This window comes from Vulpes vulpes, chromosome 8, assembly GCF_048418805.1.
Source record: "Vulpes vulpes isolate BD-2025 chromosome 8, VulVul3, whole genome shotgun sequence".
NCBI classification, from domain to species: domain Eukaryota; kingdom Metazoa; phylum Chordata; class Mammalia; order Carnivora; family Canidae; genus Vulpes; species Vulpes vulpes.
Window position 1 is genome coordinate 39,220,096 of NC_132787.1, and position 18,041 is coordinate 39,238,136.

At 43.2% G+C, this 18,041-nt stretch overlaps 1 protein-coding gene across 4 annotated transcripts in view; it reads right to left on the bottom strand.

Moving 5' to 3' along the window:
• The window catches only part of LOC140599919 (very long chain fatty acid elongase 5-like), an 87,029-nt gene that overhangs the window by 10,251 nt on the left and 58,737 nt on the right, over positions 1-18,041 (bottom strand). The gene's annotated exons all lie outside the window — the stretch shown is intronic.

An 18,041-nucleotide genomic window follows, 5' to 3' on the forward strand; every position in this document is an offset into this window, starting at 1 on the left:
GAACCACAACTACCTGCAACAACAGGGAAGGATCTTATTAGCACATTGTCAAACAAAAGAAGCAGACACAATACAGTGTGATTCCATGTTTATGAAGTCCAAATCCAGCCCAAACCCACCATATGAGAAGCCATCTTGCACTTTCTTTTTGTGGGGAGAAGTGATTGGCAAAGGGCCACAGGAGCTTTTGGAATTTTGGTGATTTTTTTCTTGATCTGGGTGTAGATTAACAGAATATGCTTACTTTGTGAAAATTCAAACCTTACACTCTTGACTTGTATACTTTTATATGTGTACTTGATCCTTCCAAAAATTTTACATTACCTAAAAGAAGAAAAGTATTGGTATATTAAACTCAGTCTGCTGGGGTAGAGGTTAGCAATTCTGAAACTACTTTCTCCATACATTAGGGTTGAACAAGTAAGTAAACAAGTTGCACATAAGCGGAGCCACATCTCTCAATGCTGGAGAAAGAAATTACAAATGAGCAAGGGTGGAAAGCTAGTGTGAACTCTATACTGGGTTCAAGTTGAAGATAACCTGTGAACTTATGTTTATTTATACAGATAAATAGATACAGAAGTAATGATAGTTATGCCTGTGTTCATAGGTTAGTATAAATCCATGTATTTCCTAGCTCTGTCTCCTGAGAGGGCTTAGCAGCAGTAGCACCCCAGTAGCAATGAGCATCCCAGAGTCCAGATCTTGGGGTTTAACTATGACTCTCCAGTGAAAGAAACCAGGACTTCTAGGAGATGTCTGGTTATAGGGCTCCACAGGGAAAATACAAGTTGAACCCAGAGTACCTTATAAGGTCAGAAGTAAGGAAGAGTGTCCAGAAAAAAGGAGGTATAGAGTTTAGGGACATTCCAAAAGGATATAGAAACCAACCTGAAAGAGATTCCCCAAAGTCAAAACTGGGACAATTTGTGTGACAAAATAAATAATGACAGTATTGGATTATAATTTCCCAAAATAAAATATGTATCCATGACACCATAGTGATATAAGTAAGTGATTAAATAAGTAAATAAATAAATGAGGGAGAAAGAAAAAATATTCCTTACAGAAAAATTCCAGATAATATCCACAGATATCCTCCCTCCCTCTCCAGGAGGTGAAGCTTGATTCCCCTTCCCTTGAGTGTAGGCAGGACTTAGTGACTCACTCACAAAAAGTAACATATGGAAAGGAAAAACCAGTAACTTTCCAGTGGGAAACCTTGAGGAACCCCCAAAACTAAGAGGTAGGTCTTGTTGGTATCACGCACCCTCAGGTATCATGTGAGGAGAAGGTACTTCATCTCTGTCATCTTCTTCCCATGGACCCACAACCTGCATCTAATCATGAGAAAATAGAAGACAAACTGAATTGAGGGGTATTCTACAAAATACTTGACCAGTACTCTTGAAAATTGTCAAGGCCATGGAAAACAGGCAATGGCTAAAAAAACCAGAAGATTGAGAAGACATGATTAAATTCAATGTATTATCTTGCATTGTATCCTGGAACAGAAAAAGGACATTAATAATAATAAAAAAGAAACTAGTGAAATCTTAATATAGCCTGTCATTTAATTAGTAGTAATGAATCGATGTTAATTTCTTAGTTTTGACAAATGTACCATGGCTATCCGAGATGTTAACATTAGGGAAACTATAAAAGGCGTTCAGGAACTCTGTACTATTTTTGCAATTCTTCTATCAAACATCTAAAATTATCCAAAATAAAACATTAATTAATAAAAGTAAAAATCTCTGTGTTCCATGATTCTAATTTTGTTTAAGCACACCCACATGTCTGCACAAGTATGCACACACACACTGAAAAAAAGAATCAGAAGGAAATATAACAGAAGATTAAGCACTGTACGAGTATACATATCCCTCCTGTGGAAGCAGTGTTCACTGGGGAAACTCATGGAGATGAGGACAAGGTGGTGAGCAGGACTTCGTTGTCTACTGCCTTCTAGGACAGTACCAGAGATCTGATAGGGGTGGTTGTAGGATCCAGGACAGGCATCTCAACTCTTGGATGCTGGGGTTTGAGTTGTTGGTTTAACGAAGCACCAACTTGGTGTGATCAGAGGTCAGGATACAACTGCAGGACAACATGCAGGACGTTGGCCCCCATCCTATCTGGACAGCTTAGCATTTGTGGTTGTGCAGAGCATGAGGCCCTACCCTTTAAGAATCAGGGAGCTAGGGCAGCCCAGGTGACTCAGCGGTTTAGTGCTGCCTTCAGCCCAGGGTGTGATCCTGGAGACCCAGAATCGAGTCCCACATCGGGCTCCCTGCATGGAGCCTGCTTCTCCCTCTGCCTGTGTCTCTGCCTCTCTCTCTCTCATGAATAAATAAATAAAATCTTAAAAAACAAAGAATCAGGGAGCTGGTTCAAGCTTTGAAGTTCCAATTGTGTAACATGGCAAGCTAGTGGTAAGATTCACCACATCAGTGTTCAGGTTTAGGGAACGTCAGCCATTGATTTCCTTAGCATTGGGCCATAGTTACTTGGCAGGAGGGTATCTCCTTTTCAAGAAGGCCAATTTGCAAGTTAACCATTACCTTTAGCTCCCTCCCCCCATGCAACAGTATGGCTTCTAGATATCACAGCCACCCTATTAGCAGTCCATACCATTTCAGCTCTGAAGAGCTCTGAAGATCCTCTGAAGGCTAGGCACAGATATCACTGTAGGGCATCCTGAAAGTTGTTTAGGAATGGCTGAGTGACCCTCATGAGTGTGATCATGTTCACTCAAAACAGACAGGGGAGGACTATTTTTTTAAAAAAAAAAAGCCTTGGGATGCATAGGTGGCTCAGTTGGTTGAGCATCTGACTCTTGGTTTTAGCTCAGGTCATGATCTCAGGGTTGTGGGATTTCAGAGAGTCTGCTCGAGGTTTTCTCCCTCTCACTCTCCCCTCTCCCAGCTAGCTCTCTCTCTCTCTCTCTCTGTCTCTCTTTCTCTCACTCTCTCTCTCTCTCTCTCTCAAAGAAATAAATAAATCTTAAAAAAAAAAAAAGCCTAGGAAATGTATATCTCCTGCATCCTTGTTTCTTGGCCTTGAGTTTGGGAAGTGAAACAAGGTTATCATTTGTGGCTGCAGTGGGAAGTCAAGAAAAGGCTCACCAGAACTTGCTGCCAAGTCTTTTCCAATGATTGGAAGAATTTTAGTGGTTTTTCAGAAAGGAAGCGTCTCCCTGCAGGGCTGACCTAGGCCTGAGTCTTGTAGAACAGGAGGCCAGGAGCTGCCAGCAGAGCTTTATAATGATAAGAGACACGGGTATGACTGCAAACTCTTCCCTGCCATATCACACAATGGGTGGTAGGTTCAGCACATGGAACAGGTCTCCATTTGTGAAGGATGTACCTGGATATTTGGGGTGGTCTGGTTGACATCATTCTTGAGATATAGTCCTGGAGGACAGTTAGTGCAAATCAGTGAGTATACCCACTCCCCTTCTCTTGATATTGTAGTTTCTCTTCCCATGAAGCAAAGGGACCCAGGAGTAGTCATCCCCAGGACTCATGGTAGCTGCAGTGTACTCTTATACCTAGCACGGTGCTCACCACAGGGCATTTGGAGCAGTACACACAGTATCTGCACACAGGGTCTGATTGGGTGATGTCACAACCAGCAGGAATATAGCAATGCTTCCAGATTGATGTCCACTCCTTGAAACAGGAGCCATCTAGACCTCCCAGCCATTTGAGGGAAAGAAAGAGTGTAGAAATTATGTCCAGTTTGCACTGTTGCACTACTCTAGACACTTCTCCTGCCAACTCCTGAGTGCCCAGTACTTTTTAGGTAGACACCTAAAAGCAGATGGATCCCTGCAGGAGATGGCTAAACTCAGCCATGCTTAACATTAGGCCAGTGGCTCAGCCAGTCTGCCATGAGTAAAGCACAGGACTGTTGCAATTTGCCATTGATTCAGCTGTTCTAGGGCCTTATGACTCCCTCTCTCTACAGTTAGTGGAAGGCATGGAATATAACCTATCACTCCCTACATATATGGTGGGGTCTTGACAGAGATACATCTTCCCAGTAGCCCATAGGAAAACCTACACTTTCTGCATTTATCTCAGGGCATCGAGGAGGCAACAGTGGTGGCCAAATCTATTGAAATACCCACTTTAGAGGCCAACCCCATGTATAAAGGTCACTTTATACAAACATGCTGCTCTGTATGCGAGGCGTGTCTGTGGCCTTTTCAATTCTCCAAGTGACCACAGGGGAACTAAAAATATGGTCAGTAAAATGGAGCCTCTTTCTGGAATAAGAATATGAAGCCAAGAATCACTTTATTCACAACAGACTTAGAAATCCCAAAATAACAACATGGGGAGATGGCCCAGTGCCCCACCTCATGCTCAGGGCGAAGAAACAAGGATGGAGGAGGAAAGATGCTTGACAAGGATGCTGGAGGAAAAGTAAGAGGCTAATTGAAGTGTCCAAATATTGATAGAGAAACAGGGCAAAGGTCAAAGACCCAGGTTTGGGCCTTACAGGGTATGTACTGTGAATATTATGATGGTAGCAGGGTGATATATAAAGTCAACTCTGACTTTGTAACTGTTTGTGGCTTTGCCTTTTCATTTACTCATCAAATTTTAGTTAAATACCTCCTAGATACACAGAACTCTGCAGCTCCAGTTCACTCATTAGGAATACTGAATTTCAGGCCGCCCTCCCAGATTCCCTTCCAAGCCTCCCTTTCCTCTTCCTTCTGCAATCCCTTTGGCAACAAGTAAAGCAGATCCTTAGCACAGATTTGCCTACGGTTTCTGCCACCAGCCCACACAAGCAAGTGCTACTGTGCTCTGCAGAAATTCAGGCTGCAGGAAATCAAGGAACGACAGTCTGAGAAAGGAGGGGCAGCAGGTGCTACAGTTTATGCTTGGTGAAGGGGCTATGATGAAGAGGTGGGGCCTATGCACAGAGAGGCAGGGCCATCCATCACCTTTCTGCGCATACCTCTGAATCCCAAATGGGGGTGTGGGGGGCTGAGCAGCACAATACATAGCGTCTCTGAGGTTTGGCGCATCTCCAGTGAAATGAAAGGTCATTCCCACCCTGCATTCCCAACAACCAACTCAGCACCCACCCCTGGGGTTCTTCTTCCTGGTGGTCTCCAGGAAGATTTCAACTTTAGCTCAGGGGAGATAGGGGTGCATTCAGGAGACCCAGACAGTGCCCTTCTTTTTTTTTTAATTTTTATTTATTCATGATAGTCACACACAGAGAGAGAGAGAGAGAGAGAGAGAGGCAGAGACACAGGCAGAGGGAGAAGCAGGCTCCATGCACCGGGAGCCCGATGTGAGACTCGATCCCGGGTCCCCAGGATCGTGCCCTGGGCCAAAGGCAGGCGCTAAACCGCTGCACCACCCAGGGGTCCTGACAGTGCCCTTCTTTTTTTTTTTTTTAATTTTTTTTTATTTATTTATGATAGTCACAGAGAGAAAGAGAGAGAGAGGCAGAGACACAGGCAGAGGGAGAAGCAGGCTCCATGCACCGGGAGCCCGACGTGGGACTCGATCCCGGGTCTCCAGGATCGCGCCCTGGGCCAAAGGCAGGCGCCAAACCGCTGCGCCACCCAGGGATCCCCGACAGTGCCCTTCTTTAGCCCCAGTGCCCTCCCCCACCTTGGAAGCTCAGTATGGTTACTGTTCCATAGTACCGTGCCTGATTTAAGGGGGAATACTAAGATGATCACCCTGATTCATAAGCACAAACCCCTCTGACCTGACATTCTCTCAGTCCAGGCAGCCCCTCTCAAGCCTTGGGTGCAAGATATTGGGGACTTGCAGGGAATAGCTCTTATGTATAATTGGGCTTCCTCCCTAAAGCTGTGCCACTGAGAGTCTGTGTTTTCTGTACAAGGGTGGTATTGCCCATGGGCCAATCCACACCCCAAGTGGGACCAGAGGAATGACTCATGAGAACGAGGCTAGAGTCAGTACCCTGGGATCTACATTAAAATAATGGATCCATATAAAATCCAAACCCAAAATGTTGAGATCATCAGCACTACAGTCTTTACAACAAAATGTCTCTGTTGCGCCTGAACTGATTCATCCAACAAGTACTTTGACCTCATACTGCGTGCCAGACTATATATATGGGACTGTGGATTAAAGAGTGGAGCTGCTAATCATGCACACAGCTAATCCTGTAAGGTAATGTCAGTGGAGGGCACGTGTGTGCAGTATTCTGTGTGGGAATAACCACTGTCACCCCAAAGGAAGAAGGGTGCAGGAAAGGCCTCATGCAAGTGGTTACATCAACCAGGGTACTTCTGGTAGAACAGCAAACATACAGAGAATGGGCAGCTGACGAGAGGTGTGGGCAGTGAGAAAGGGAGCACTAAGGCCCTGGTAATAGCAGGTCAGGGATTTGTGCAGGTTGCTAAGAGGGGATAAGCTTCGCCCTTGTTGCAGTGGAAACCATGAAAGTTCTTTTTTCATTTTTGAAATCAGTGTAGTGGCATGATTGGGTCTCTGTTTTAAAAGCATGACTGACTTAACTGTGGAAGGGGAAGCAAAGGAGAAGAGATGAGGGGCAAGAGAATAATGACATCATCACTACCATCACTGCAGCAAGAGAAGGGAGACTTGACCGTGGCAGGAAAGTGACGTTGGAGAGAAAGACGCTGGAAAGAGAAACCACTGCAGCATGAAAAAAGCAAAACCAGGAAATCAGAGGGAAGGAGATTGACATCCTTAGCACTCTGGTTCGGGACAGGACGTTTCAACTTCCCTACAAAATAGTTGCGAGAATAATGTCCTTGTCCACCTTGCTGGCTTACCGTCAGGCTCAAATAGCACAAGTACTTTGAAAAAGTAATGGGAAAGACAGGAAAGTGGAGTGAGGTCACTGTCATGATTAGCAGAGCTCCCCTGGTGAGGACAATTCTGTTGATACCTTGAAGCTATAATCAAAGATGAGTCAAATCACCCTCTCTGGGGTCTGGGTAAGGTGGACAATTCACACTGCACAATCCTCCCACCTTCCTAAGTCCCCTTCTCCTGACTTGGATATCCTGGTGGGTTTAATCCCTGTGCTGGCTGATAATCTTCAATGATGGGAACAAATCTAAAATGTCTGTATTGCATAGTAGCACACTTTTCTACTTTGTGGACTGTTCAGAGGAAGGGCAGGTGGTTGCAATCTGGCATGTGCCCACCAGGTGGCACCCAAGGCCCGTGTTTGAGACTTGGGATTGCCCTCCAGCCTCTAATGGAAATTTCTTGCTCAAAATCCTGTCCAGAAGAACCAGAGAAGATCCTGCAATATTTACGACTTGTTCTCTATGGGACACAAGTCTATGGTGACAGGACAAGGGCAGAGGGCCTAAAACTACATCTATCATGATGGGTGGAACTGAGACAAAAATAAGAACATTCCAGTGTTGCTATGTGCTTGCCGGCCAAGTGATGACCTCCATCTATAGAGGACTCTTAAAAGGATGGTCCCTTAGCATTCTGGAAGCCGCAAGCCTATCTGGAGACAGAGTATCGGAAAACCAACCTGTCCAGAAATCTGCCAATGCTTCCAGCCTGGAATGCAAATTTTTGGGAATGTGAAGATTGGCCTATTGTAATTTTGTAGTTCCATCTTCAAGCTGTAAAGTTTGGGTCACTCTGCCTGCATAGCTTAGGAGTTTTTTAAAAAATGAGAAAAAATGTGGACAAAAGAACCCCATGAAATTGTGCACAATCTTATTTTCTTCTTTTAAAGTATTTTATTTATTTATTCACCAGAGACATAGAGAAAGAGAAAGAGGCAGAGACACAGACAAAGGGAGAAGCAGGCCCCTGTAGGGAGCCTAATGTGGGACTCAATCCCAGGACCCCGGGATCATGACCTGAGTGAAAGACAGACGCTCAACCACTGAGCCACCGAGGCATCCCCACAACATTCTTTTCATCTAATAACTACAGTTGAATTTGATTGAGCACTTAGTATATGCATAGCATTTTTCAGAGCAGGATATGACTTAATCATCACAACCACTTAATGAGGTAGAGATCCTGATTTATGTAAATGGGGAACCTAAGGCTCAGAACAGTAACACGGGGAGCAGATGGCAGGCCCAGAACTTCTACCCAGGTCTTCTAGATTTCCACATTCAGATTTATACCTATTACACTATGGAGGCTCCCAAGAGTGTGCTGCCAGTGTGAGGGGGCTGGGCATCCAGAGTGATGGGACATAGTGCCTGCCTTAGGGAATATTCAGAGACATAGACATGAGTGAAATATAAAGGGCCAAATCTAACATACAGGTGTATACAAGTGCTCTAGCAGCCCAGAAAAAAGACCAATTAGCCTGTGAGATCATCAAGAAAGGTTTTGCAAATTTGACAGGTGGAGAAGAGCATGCCAGCACAGAGATGAGTTTGTGCAAAGGTATAGAAGCTTGCACTTGCACAATGTCCAGAAAAAACAGTGAGCATGAAGTGAGGAGAAGCCTGATACTAAAGAACCATATATAGTACAACACAGTGGTTGGAGATAGTTTGGGCCAGAGTTTGAGTGGCCAGAAGGGAGAGGTACCTCCCAGAGGCACATGTATTGTACTTGTCATGGTTGCACAATGCTGAGCGCTTTTCACACTCCCATGGTGGACTCAAGGAAGTCCTTGGAACTTAAGTCCAGGAAAGGGAAATGATAGCTTTCTTCACTGGCAAGATAAACTCAGAAACTTGAATACCACCTGGAAAACCTACTGGGGATATCCAACACACCTATTGAGGTTCCCAAAGGACAAAGACTCTTCAAGTACATGGAATCGTCAGACACAAGAAACATTCAACAGAAGCTAGTGGGAATTGGAGCTGGGGCTGGAACTATGATTTTTAGCGGCATTATAGACATCTCTTCCCATCAGTATCCTTTGGGACAAATAGCCCCATCCTAAGAGTCAGGAGTTGGGGTTCTCAGCTCATGTTTGCCATCCCTGTGGATCACGAGGAATCTCACTTGTGCTAGGGCATGCTTCCTTTTTATGGAATGCCAACTGGGCTAACATATCTTTTGTCTTTCATTTTCTCTAGGCTACTCCTTAACTTAAACAACTTAAGAACTCTGACACAGGGCCCAAAATAGGCAGAAAGGCCAATTAAATGCAGGGAACCAGTGGACCCAAAGGAAAACACAGTGACTCTTTTCTCTAATCTCCTTTCCCTGTTCCCTGGGCAGAAAATTCTTAGTCCCCAAATGGTCCTCCTGGGCGTGATCTTAGTGACCCTGAAATAAGCAGCCTGACCTTTCAACAGGCACTGGACCTTCTTTCACTCCCATGCTCCCTGTATCGGAGGGGGTGGGGTGAGTCTTATCTGGCTCCCTCTCTGGGCTGTTACATCAGAGTGAGCTTATCCTTCATGGACTCCATGTCTTTATCTTGCTTAAGAAGATAGATTTGGCAGTACTAAAAATCAAAACATTTCTCTGGCCATGTCTTGCTGACCGGGACACAATTATCTCTGACCCATTGAGCATGTTAAATGGCTTTCATTATTATAGAAATAATTGTATGCTGGAGATCTTAAAAAATAGTCACATTTCAGACAGGCAGGAAATGAGGAAATTTCTCCTCCTCTACCTTCCAGAGATAATCACTCTCACCAGTTGTCTGGTTTTTTTTTTTTTTTTCCTTATGTGTATTGTTGTAGCATAAAATAAAATATTTATGTTATGCCTCTATCCCTTGGTTTATCAAAATTTGACAGAAAGCTTTGTCTACCAACGGTCACAGTGAGGTATTTATTGAACTTTACAACTACATACTTTCCCTTTCCCATCTGTCTTCTAATTTTCATTAGTTATACTATTTTTATTTTTCCCTAGTAATCTTTGTGACCCAAATAATATGCTTAAAGTTATTTCAAATGTAAGATATAGTTTCAAATATACTTAGAATTATTGTTTTAAGATAAGCATTTACTATTAATACCTCTACAATTAGAATTTTAGTATTTACTCAAGTTCAGATGGAATCTGTTGGCCTCTCTCTATGAAGGATGAGGAATTTGATGTGTTTATCCCTCCTTTCACCTTTCCTCATCCCTCAAAATCCTAATTGATTGTGTTATTATTCTTTCAATGTCAAGATAACAACAATCATGTTCATGCGAAAACATACCTTCTGAGATCTGGTTTCTCATTCTCAGTATAAGGAGTAGAGCATGTTAATAACTATCTTACAAAGGAAAATCCCCAAATAAGGTGATGCCTCTCTTTAACACCTCTACCTCTTACTCAGAGAAGAGCTGAAACCTTTGAGTCATCTTCTAACATTTCAGGAAACTGTAAGGAGGGAAAACACAGCTTTGGATGTAGAAGGGAGGAGACACAACTCCATTTCCTTTTCCACAAGGAGGTCATCCACTGTAGTTTCCCTTTGTGGTGCTTTGTAAACCTGCCAGTGTCAGTGTACCCTGGTAAGCCCAACAGAAGTCTGTGAATAGAAATCAGACCAGTACCCAGCCCTGGGGTTGGGGATAACAGGTGGGGAATGGGGATGGGGAGAGACATCAGCTCCAATTGCTGATGATGGAGCTTAGAAATTAAGCCTGAGAGATTGGACCTCCTCTACTTTGGAGAGAAAATGGGTGTTCTGAGTCTCTATCTGTTGGTTCAACATCAGTAGAACTCCATGGAAAATTCTGGAATGATAAATGTTTACTTTACTCATGCAATTAAGAATTTCTTTGTCGGAGAAGGAATCTGGAAATTATAGTACACTGTCTAGCACTTTTAGGTAAGGGGATATAGTGAGCTAAGCTCTTGCAAGCTTCCACCTCAATACAGAAATGCTAAATAAAATAAGTTTTAAATTTTAAACATGCAGTTGGGGTCACAAGAAAGAAAGGGAAATCCATAGATGTTTGAAATAATGACAGAAATTAAAGCCATAATAATAATATTCTCTTCCTGCAACAGCCCTGGGAAAGACAGAAAAGACTCAGAGTCTGAATCTTCTGAAATGGGCCCTGACAGTCAGAGGCTTCATTAGCAGACACAGAACAGGAAATAAGGTCTTGAAGAGTAGCATCTGAGAAGCTTATGCAAAGCTGTGATCCCAAAGTAAAAAGAAACTATAAAATTTCTGCCTCGTTTGTGAAGGACAATAACCTCAGTAAAAAGTGACTATAAAATCTGTCCTTTCCAGCCCAGGGTGCTGGCAAGGAAGCTCGTCTCTACTTAGAGCTGTGAGCTGAAAAAGGCTCCCATGAGAAACCAAAAATCTCAAGGCCGTGTTGAGCATGAGTTTGGTGTCCAAAAATACACTACACACATGATGGAGAAGAATATCAATATAGAAATTGGTTCTGGGCCATGGTTCCCACCCTATGGCCTCTTGTAGAAGCAAAGTCTATGCTGATCAAACCTTTAGCCTAGTGGCCTAGGGACCCTTCAGCCAAGTGGTCTAGGATTTCCACTTAAACAATTCTGATAAAGAAATCAAAATACTTCAAAGCACCTCGAGAAATAGTTTAAGTGAGAATCAGCTTTGCTGAAACTTGTTAAATTGTTAAACTTGTTAAATAAACTTGTTAATAGTTAAACATAAAAATTTAAGAGATATGCAAAATAGATACCCAAACAAACACTATGAAAGCTACCTCATCCATATGTGATTTCTCCTGAGTAAGGCTGCCCCCAGACACTTTAGGAGAAAAAAGTCAGAAAGCTTCGTTGGTGCACCCTCTCACCCAGCACTATCCCTAGTCTTACAGATGTGAATGCTGAATCCTAGGGAGTAGCTCTTGGCTGTGTGTGAGGCTGCTGAGGTTGTGGGGCAGTAGCTAGCCAAAGAGTATGAGCACCCATTTTCATATTCATAGAAATAACCAGGGAATTGCAAGATCACTTCCATAGCCTTAGGCCCACAAGGCTTCAACACAAAAAACCCAGTGCATTGGAAAGATTCTGGGACTGGGGCCTTCTTTTTAAGAGGCAGAGGCCATAGTTCCATTAATCACCTCCTCACTGAATTGCCTGACTCTGCCTCCCCATCTTTCCAGCTCCTGGGATATCTAAATGTGTGTCTCTTGAATTGCAAATGCTGATTCTCTGCTAAAAGAAGGCAAGAGAGGGTCCCTGAGATGCAATGTTTTGCTGGGACCCAAAGTGGAACACCTGGTGTTGTTCAGGCTGCATTTGCCTGGATCCATGCAGTGCCATTCTCCTTGCTTATTACATGATCTTTAAGGTAGAAGCTTTCTCTAAATTTGGGGTTCTCAAACTTTAGTGCACATTTGATCTTCTGGAAGACTTATTGAAACCCCTGGGGTTTCTAATGCACCAGGTCTGGGGAAGGGCTTGAGAATATATTTCTAACAAACTTCCAAAGTGAAATTGATTCTGCTGGCCCATGAACCACACTTTGAAAACCAGTGGGGTAACACAGTACTTCTCAAACTTTCATGGGCATAAAAGTCACATGAGTATCTTGTTAAAAGTTAGATTCTAATTCAGTGGGTCTGAAGTGGGATTTTACAAGTTTTTACAAGTTTAATGAGTCATTACAAGTTTAATAAGTCTCTGGATAACACCGATGCTGCTGGTCTAGGGACCACATTTTGAGTGGCAAGGCACAAACAGTTATTTTTCTATTATTCTACTTCTTGTCACCTATACCTACCACAGACAGATATTGAAGAGAGGAAGGAGTCAGTACAATTCTTCCTAAAGACGCTTTTCCTTTCAGAGAAGCTGTCCAACCCACCCTCAGTCACTTGTAATGATGGTGAGCAAGTTAGTGACGCCAGCACTAAGTGCCTTGCATCAGTTCTAGAAGCTGAGGTTTTCTGTGGAGTGGCCTCAATAACACTGTTGCCCTTCAGAATGGGTGATCCTGGGGGAAGGTGTGGAAGGGGAGATGGGGAACTGAGGTCAGGGGTATAGCAGGAATGGTTGAGGAGAAAGGAATTGGCCACAGTTCGAGAAGGCTCAGGAATACCTTAGCATGAGTCCAGTGCAGAATGTCCTGTCCTGGCACCAGCTTGCTTAGAAAAAAAGAAAGAAAGAAAGCTGTTCTAAAATTGGCCTTTCTTCTCTTGGGAAAGTCAGATTCTTTCCCAACAGCCACCAGTCTAAGGAAGATTGAGGGAGGAGGAGGGGAGACAAATCCTTCCTCGCATCATTACCTTCTATGATGGATGACTTTTCCCCTGGGGCTTCGCTTAAAGCCAGTGTTCTGAGTCTTGGCTTAGGTCCAGGCTGTCTGGGAGCCTGGACAGCCATGTCTGATAGAGAGGGCACCAGGAACCAGAGCCTCAGTTGGGTTCCCAGCCCCAGCCATGGTTTTCTAATTATAATCATCTCTTACACTCAAGTTGTACATACACTTCTCTAAACACTTCATTCATTCACTAGTTCCTTTCATCAAAAAATATTTATTGGGCATGTGCAACATGCATATAGCATTGTGTTATACCCTCCAGGATGGATCTGAAAACGTAAAAGACATATTGATCATTAGACAGTAAGATAGAGGCAAATGCTGCCTTGGTATTCAGGTCTCCTACAGTGCTGGTTCATACATAGGGAGGCTCGAACGAAGTGGCTTTCCTAGCCCAAAGAGGGGCATTCTGGTTCACAGGACACAGCAGTCAGCCCCAGGGCCAGGGCTACAATGCAAGACTATCTTATCAGAGCATGACATGCCTTATATCGACTAGTGTAGATTCACACAGGGGCTTCCCTGTACCTTCTCTCAGACCCAATAAAAGGAAACAAGTTCAGAAGAGTAATTTGAAAGCCAAAATGAGGCAAAACCCACCAGGCAGGGCTTGGGGACCCTTGCAGATCCACAGAAACAGATCCCTAATACGGCTGACTGCAGAGTAGCTTTCATGACCTCCTGCCCAGAGTAGTTGGAAGTTATCATGACAAAGGCAAAGAAGTGGTGAGATGACTTTTTATACAGCCCTGCAACTTCAGCTATTTTGACCCCCTTTGGCCAGAACAGAAGACTACTAGGGTCTCTAAAACAGAGGGGCCATTTTTAACTGGCAGAAGCCTAATCCAGAAGTGGCTGCTGAAATGAGAATAAAGTCCCTTTTGGTAAAAGGCTGACATTTATTAGATCAGGACCTTGTTGAGAGACTCTTCAGTATAGACTTTACAGCTGGGTAGATTGATAACAACTGTTCTATGACACCTCATCTGACCCAGGTGGAGTCAGAATCATCACGGAGCTTTCAGAAAAAGATTTACCTGGGCTTCACCTTCTAAGATTCTAACTTTATTTATAAATCTGAATGAGGGCCTGAGTATCATTTGTGGCTCTGATATGCAGTCAGAACAGAGAACCAGGAGTGGTGTTGATGGACATGAACTACCTCTTTATGGCCAGAATTCTTCTAATCTTTATCCCCTTACTCTAGCCTTTTTTAAAAAAAGTTTTGATTTATTATGGAATCTTCAAGTATTCGAAAAGTAATCCATGTACCTACTGCTATCATGCAACAGATTTTATGTACCTGGATACATTTGTTATGGATACTTTTGTTCAGAAATAAATTACAAATAAACTTATAGGTAAAGCAAGAGGCTTTACTCTCTTCCTTCCCTTCTAAGAAATCATTCTTCTGATGCAATATGCTTCCTTCCCATGCATAGATTCTATTTTTTCTACGAACGGGCATGCTTATTTAAAAAGTTTGCGTGGATGATGTCCTAGTCCATGTGTCCTTTCGTACCTTGTATTTTTCATTCAACGTTATGTACCAACTTCAGGATGTACCAACACTGATCCATATTGATCTAATTATTGATTAATTTACCTTAACTGCTCTTGACAGTGTGCCACTCCCATGGACCTGGACTGGTGGCTGAGGTCTGGGTGATTTTCCCTATTACTCTAGAATAATTCTTCTAGGGCTTGGATCAGGAATTTGAATCAGGCACTTACAGAGTCACGGGTTCCAGAGTTCCACTGGAGTTCGCCCATACCCAACTGTTGCTGTTGCCATGGAGTCCATACTGTTCACCCAAAGAAACATGTAAAAAGAGTGTCCACATTGCAGCCATCATAGCAGTGTGGATGTCTTATAGGGTAATTAGAAAATTCTAGGCCTGCAATGCCTAGGTGGCTCAGTTGGTTAAACATCTCACTTTTGATTTGGGCTCAGGTCATAATCTCAGGGATGTGAAATTGAAGCCCCATCTTGTGTCAGGCTCCACACTCATTGCAGGGTATGCCTGGGATTCTCCTTCTCCCTCTCCCTCCCCCCAACTAGTGCAATTAATTAATTAATTAATTAATTCTCAAAAAATTAGATTTTAGGACTGAACTTTCAGGGGTCCTCTTGTTTCCTTTCTATAAACTTGAGAAAGGAAGGATCACCTAGACGAGCAGAACAAGGGCACTGCCAGGACATGGCTCTCACTTCATGTAACTAGGAATTTTCATTCTGTCTTTTCATTTTTCTGAAAAATAAGGACCAGACATAGTGAGACTGACTGCCCTGTTCATTCCAGTAACCTTTCAGAATGGACAAATACAAATACAAGCAAACATCTGAGTTTGTAACTTACCTGCAGACTCACAGCATAGTGGGCTTGCATGGGACCCAAAGTTTTCTTGTTTAGGTGACTTAACGTTTGGGTTTCCTATTTCTATATCCCAACCATCTTTGTAAATCTCTGAATGTCCTAAGGCGGATCCTCACTGCTTTGCTGTAATGTCTTAATTTATACTTATTGAATGCTTGCTTTTTCTTATGTTTGTTGAACACAAAGCACAAAGCTTGGCATATGTGTGGAGTGAAGGTGGCAGATCTATAAATGTTAATACAAATCAAGCTTCTCTCTGCCTCTACCCAGAAGCCCCTGCAATTTGTATACATGCCTCCCTGGTACAAAACAGATTCTGAGAGTCATGTAGAGCTAAGGGTAGATAGATAGATACACAGGGAGTCTGGAGGAACATGATTTAAGAGATCTGAGGAGCTTCGTGGAGAAAATGGGCTTAACCTGGGTAGAGCCCAACTTAACCCATAGAGTTTAAATCCATTCACTCCTTGCAACAAATTTATTCACTGAAACCCTAAGCAAAATGGTCTTTAGTATTTACTGAGCGGCCCTCAGAGGGTGTGACTATGGCTTACAACATAGTTAAGAGCACAGGATTTTCATTAGCACTTTCTGGAAAGCCATGTCAGCTACTGTTACAAACAGAGAAGGGAAATGAAAAAAGAACCAGGCCAAGATGTAGAAGCCAGGTGTAAAGACCCTCTACTCACCATTTATAATGTGGACAAAGGCTGAGTGTGCTCCATGTGAGGAAGGCAGCAGTGACAGGACACAGAGAGGCAGGACCCAGTCTGAGATTTGTAGGCCAAGGAAGAGCCCAGACCACATGGTTGACCACATGACCGAGATGAGGGGAAGTAGTCCCACAACATACTGTAAACAATACCTCTGATCCCTCTGAGCTCAGCGTGTAGCAAGATCATGGGTAAAACTTGCTTCAGTGTTGGGGAAATTATCATCTGCTTTCCCAAAGGATAACCCCACAAAACTAGAGGAGATTTGAGAGATCCTTGAAATCTCAGTAATAATTATAGTTTACCTGCGCTTTCATCAACATGAACTCATTAGGTTTACAAAAACTCTGGGATTTAAGCCATACAGTTACTACCACTTTTTGTTTTTAATATAGAAACTTCACAGAGATGTTAAAGAATCAGCTCTCTGAAAGCTAGGGATACAATTCTCATCTTTTGATTACGAATCTGTGGGATTTCCACTGTGCCAACTGTCTGTCTCACATATATTATGCAAGATACAAACACTGATAGCAATGATGTCAGAAGAATCAGCTAAGGAATTTGACATGCATTTCTCTTTAGCTTGTAAAAGAGCACTTCCAACAACTGTTCAAGAGGGTGAGGAAGAAGGCACATTCGAAAGAGAATGCCACCAAGCTTAGAGAATAATACCACATTTAGCTGCATTTTTCACAAGCAGCCGAGTAGTTATAAAGAAATCATGTGACAATGAGCAACCCAAGTGTGCTTGGAGAGATAGCTGGGACTAAGGATCTCAGAAGCAAGAAGAATCTAAGTTGCCTGGTGTGGAATGCCTTGGGCTACCAAATCATTAGAGGTTGACCTAAATCTAAACCAAGTCACTTCCTTCCCTCAGCATCTCTGGACCCCTTTGCTTGTCATGCACTCTGATCTTTTGTCCCAACTGTTAATGCTGGCTAAAGTCCTAGCAAGCCCCATGTTCCTAACCAAAGCTTGCACTTTCAGTGTGATGTGTCCTTTTGGGTGTTTTTGGTTAAATTAAGTCTGAATGTTATTGTTCAATAACAGTGTTATTGTTAATGCCTATTGTTGTCTTAAAATATTTCTCTAAACCGAAAGTAATTTTATCTTTATTCCTAAGGTAGCCATTCTCTTGACTTCAGGAAATAGAACATGGTATCATTTGCATTTCGGCTGCTTTGACGTTATGAAGCTGATCCAAAAGCTCTCAAGTACTTGCAGATTGTATAATGAAAGCACAAAAGGAGTCCCAAGTCCCCCTGCCCATTTTCTGCCTTCTGCACCTTCTTCTACTCCTTGTTCAAGTTTGTAGCATAATGAGCATCTTGTCCTTGGATCATCTGTAGCCCCATTTGTCCCTATCCGTATCTGCCTTCATCCCACCTCATAGAAGGAGGAGGTAGAGGAGGAGGGTGTGCTTATTCTTCCCTATGAGCTAAAGAGAGTTCCTCTGACAACTTCACATTTCCCACTCTTGGAATGAAATCGTTGGCAATATTCTTTTGGGAGAGGGCAGATAGTGGCATGGTATGAACCAGAATTCTGGCTCTGGGGACAGCTGCCTAGGACTGTAAGTCGTAGTATCAGGCACTCTAGTCAAAATTCCCTCCATTCTGCTCCCCTAAGGCAGTCACACTAGGAAATACTGCCATCTGGTGGAAATCTTGTAGCTTGTCTCCTTTTCCTGGCTTCATGCCAAGGAATGGGGAGAGTCAAAATGGCCAAAGGGCTGGGCGCTAGAGTTCCAAGATCT